This window comes from Pristiophorus japonicus, unplaced genomic scaffold (assembly GCF_044704955.1).
Source record: "Pristiophorus japonicus isolate sPriJap1 unplaced genomic scaffold, sPriJap1.hap1 HAP1_SCAFFOLD_2501, whole genome shotgun sequence".
Lineage (NCBI taxonomy): Eukaryota > Metazoa > Chordata > Chondrichthyes > Pristiophoridae > Pristiophorus > Pristiophorus japonicus.
The window spans coordinates 15,001-19,357 of record NW_027252232.1 but is presented as its reverse complement, the minus strand read 5'-3'; the positions used below and the strand labels follow the sequence as shown (position 1 = coordinate 19,357).

Below are 4,357 nucleotides of genomic sequence, written 5' to 3'. Positions count from 1 at the left end.
TATAATTAGCAGCGAATAAATTTCCCCCAATTCTCCTCCCCCAATTCTCCATCCGAAATATACTGCTCAAACGTCAAATCCTAGGAGGGCATGAATAGAAATATTCAGGGTTGAGGAAAGGTCACTCAACCAAGTGAAGCTCATCCCCATCATTAACTCTCCAAAATTTCCAATTGTATTTTGAATAACCCCAGTGTTTTGTGCCTCTTGCCTCGCTTGCTGCATCATTACAAACATTGAACGCTCTTACCGTGCAGAGAAGTTTTTCCTTATTGATTTCCATCTGCCTTGCCTTTATACAACGTCTTTCACGACCACCGGACGTCCCAAAGCGCTTTACAGCCAAGTACTTTTTTTGAAATGTAGTCACTGTTCTAATGGAAATACGGCAGCCAATTTGCGCACAGCAAGCTCCCACAAACAGCAATGTGATAATGACCAAATAATCTGTTATAGTGATGTTGATTGAGGGATAATATTGGCCAGGACACCAGGGATAGCGCCCTGTTCTTTAAAATAGGTCCACATTTCTTGCCTACATTTGAAATAATGTTTTCTGTGCCTATCTCCTCCACCTCCTCTTCACTCTTTCCTCCTTTAACACCTCCTTTTCCCTTCTGGTTTGCCGTACAGTATTACAACAGTGACCACACTCCAAAAGTACTTAATTGGCTGTAAAGCGCTTTGAGACGTCCGGTGGTTGTGAAAGGTGCTGTATAAATCCAAGTCATTTTTCTTCATTTTTCTCTTTCGCCTTCTCTCTTTCGCCTTCTCTCTTTCGCCTTCTCTCTTTCGCCTTCTCTCTTTCGCCTTCTCTCTTTCGCCTTCTCTCTTTCGCCTTCTCTCTTTCGCCTTCTCTCTTTCGCCTTCTCTCTTTCGCCTTCTCTCTTTCGCCTTCTCTCTTTCGCCTTCTCTCTTTCGCCTTCTCTCTTTCGCCTTCTCTCTTTCGCCTTCTCTCTTTCGCCTTCTCTCTTTCGCCTTCTCTCTTTCGCCTTCTCTCTTTCGCCTTCTCTCTTTCGCCTTCTCTCTTTCGCCTTCTCTCTTTCGCCTTCTCTCTTTCGCCTTCTCTCTTTCGCCTTCTCTCTTTCGCCTTCTCTCTCTTTCGCCTTCTCTCTCTTTCGCCTTCTCTCTCTTTCGCCTTCTCTCTCTTTCGCCTTCTCTCTCTTTCGCCTTCTCTCTCTTTCGCCTTCTCTCTCTTTCGCCTTCTCTCTCTTTCGCCTTCTCTCTCTTTCGCCTTCTCTCTCTTTCGCCTTCTCTCTCTTTCGCCTTCTCTCTCTTTCGCCTTCTCTCTTTCGCCTTCTCTCTTTCGCCTTCTCTCTTTCGCCTTCTCTCTTTCGCCTTCTCTCTTTCGCCTTCTCTCTTTCGCCTTCTCTCTTTCGCCTTCTCTCTTTCGCCTTCTCTCTTTCGCCTTCTCTCTTTCGCCTTCTCTCTTTCGCCTTCTCTCTTTCGCCTTCTCTCTTTCGCCTTCTCTCTTTCGCCTTCTCTCTTTCGCCTTCTCTCTTTCGCCTTCTCTCTTTCGCCTTCTCTCTTTCGCCTTCTCTCTTTCGCCTTCTCTCTTTCGCCTTCTCTCTTTCGCCTTCTCTCTTTCGCCTTCTCTCTTTCGCCTTCTCTCTTTCGCCTTCTCTCTTTCGCCTTCTCTCTTTCGCCTTCTCTCTTTCGCCTTCTCTCTTTCGCCTTCTCTCTTTCGCCTTCTCTCTTTCGCCTTCTCTCTTTCGCCTTCTCTCTTTCGCCTTCTCTCTTTCGCCTTCTCTCTTTCGCCTTCTCTCTTTCGCCTTCTCTCTTTCGCCTTCTCTCTTTCGCCTTCTCTCTTTCGCCTTCTCTCTTTCGCCTTCTCTCTTTCGCCTTCTCTCTTTCGCCTTCTCTCTTTCGCCTTCTCTCTTTCGCCTTCTCTCTTTCGCCTTCTCTCTTTCGCCTTCTCTCTTTCGCCTTCTCTCTTTCGCCTTCTCTCTTTCGCCTTCTCTCTTTCGCCTTCTCTCTTTCGCCTTCTCTCTTTCGCCTTCTCTCTTTCGCCTTCTCTCTTTCGCCTTCTCTCTTTCGCCTTCTCTCTTTCGCCTTCTCTCTTTCGCCTTCTCTCTTTCGCCTTCTCTCTTTCGCCTTCTCTCTTTCGCCTTCTCTCTTTCGCCTTCTCTCTTTCGCCTTCTCTCTTTCGCCTTCTCTCTTTCGCCTTCTCTCTTTCGCCTTCTCTCTTTCGCCTTCTCTCTTTCGCCTTCTCTCTTTCGCCTTCTCTCTTTCGCCTTCTCTCTTTCGCCTTCTCTCTTTCGCCTTCTCTCTTTCGCCTTCTCTCTTTCGCCTTCTCTCTTTCGCCTTCTCTCTTTCGCCTTCTCTCTTTCGCCTTCTCTCTTTCGCCTTCTCTCTTTCGCCTTCTCTCTTTCGCCTTCTCCCTTTCGCCTTCTCCCTTTCGCCTTCTCCCTTTCGCCTTCTCCCTTTCGCCTTCTCCCTTTCGCCTTCTCCCTTTCGCCTTCTCCCTTTCGCCTTCTCCCTTTCGCCTTCTCCCTTTCGCCTTCTCCCTTTCGCCTTCTCCCTTTCGCCTTCTCCCTTTCGCCTTCTCCCTTTCGCCTTCTCCCTTTCGCCTTCTCCCTTTCGCCTTCTCCCTTTCGCCTTCTCCCTTTCGCCTTCTCCCTTTCGCCTTCTCCCTTTCGCCTTCTCCCTTTCGCCTTCTCCCTTTCGCCTTCTCCCTTTCGCCTTCTCCCTTTCGCCTTCTCCCTTTCGCCTTCTCCCTTTCGCCTTCTCCCTTTCGCCTTCTCCCTTTCGCCTTCTCCCTTTCGCCTTCTCCCTTTCGCCTTCTCCCTTTCGCCTTCTCCCTTTCGCCTTCTCCCTTTCGCCTTCTCCCTTTCGCCTTCTCCCTTTCGCCTTCTCCCTTTCGCCTTCTCCCTTTCGCCTTCTCCCTTTCGCCTTCTCCCTTTCGCCTTCTCCCTTTCGCCTTCTCCCTTTCGCCTTCTCCCTTTCGCCTTCTCCCTTTCGCCTTCTCCCTTTCGCCTTCTCCCTTTCGCCTTCTCCCTTTCGCCTTCTCCCTTTCGCCTTCTCCCTTTCGCCTTCTCCCTTTCGCCTTCTCCCTTTCGCCTTCTCCCTTTCGCCTTCTCCCTTTCGCCTTCTCCCTTTCGCCTTCTCCCTTTCGCCTTCTCCCTTTCGCCTTCTCCCTTTCGCCTTCTCCCTTTCGCCTTCTCCCTTTCGCCTTCTCCCTTTCGCCTTCTCCCTTTCGCCTTCTCCCTTTCGCCTTCTCCCTTTCGCCTTCTCCCTTTCGCCTTCTCCCTTTCGCCTTCTCCCTTTCGCCTTCTCCCTTTCGCCTTCTCCCTTTCGCCTTCTCCCTTTCGCCTTCTCCCTTTCGCCTTCTCCCTTTCGCCTTCTCCCTTTCGCCTTCTCCCTTTCGCCTTCTCCCTTTCGCCTTCTCCCTTTCGCCTTCTCCCTTTCGCCTTCTCCCTTTCGCCTTCTCCCTTTCGCCTTCTCCCTTTCGCCTTCTCCCTTTCGCCTTCTCCCTTTCGCCTTCTCCCTTTCGCCTTCTCCCTTTCGCCTTCTCCCTTTCGCCTTCTCCCTTTCGCCTTCTCCCTTTCGCCTTCTCCCTTTCGCCTTCTCCCTTTCGCCTTCTCCCTTTCGCCTTCTCCCTTTCGCCTTCTCCCTTTCGCCTTCTCCCTTTCGCCTTCTCCCTTTCGCCTTCTCCCTTTCGCCTTCTCCCTTTCGCCTTCTCCCTTTCGCCTTCTCCCTTTCGCCTTCTCCCTTTCGCCTTCTCCCTTTCGCCTTCTCCCTTTCGCCTTCTCCCTTTCGCCTTCTCCCTTTCGCCTTCTCCCTTTCGCCTTCTCCCTTTCGCCTTCTCCCTTTCGCCTTCTCCCTTTCGCCTTCTCCCTTTCGCCTTCTCCCTTTCGCCTTCTCCCTTTCGCCTTCTCCCTTTCGCCTTCTCCCTTTCGCCTTCTCCCTTTCGCCTTCTCCCTTTCGCCTTCTCCCTTTCGCCTTCTCCCTTTCGCCTTCTCCCTTTCGCCTTCTCCCTTTCGCCTTCTCCCTTTCGCCTTCTCCCTTTCGCCTTCTCCCTTTCGCCTTCTCCCTTTCGCCTTCTCCCTTTCGCCTTCTCCCTTTCGCCTTCTCCCTTTCGCCTTCTCCCTTTCGCCTTCTCCCTTTCGCCTTCTCCCTTTCGCCTTCTCCCTTTCGCCTTCTCCCTTTCGCCTTCTCCCTTTCGCCTTCTCCCTTTCGCCTTCTCCCTTTCGCCTTCTCCCTTTCGCCTTCTCCCTTTCGCCTTCTCCCTTTCGCCTTCTCCCTTTCGCCTTCTCCCTTTCGCCTTCTCCCTTTCGCCTTCTCCCTTTCGCCTTCTCCCTTTCGCCTTCTCCCTTTCGCCTTCTCCCTTTCGCCTTCTCCCTTTCGCCTTCTCCCT

The 4,357-nt window shown here is 51.8% G+C and overlaps 1 pseudogene; it reads left to right on the top strand.

Moving 5' to 3' along the window:
• Positions 1 to 665: 665 nt before the first annotated feature.
• LOC139246998 (putative nuclease HARBI1 pseudogene) overlaps positions 666 to 4,357 on the top strand; it is a 12,062-nt pseudogene continuing 8,370 nt past the window's right edge.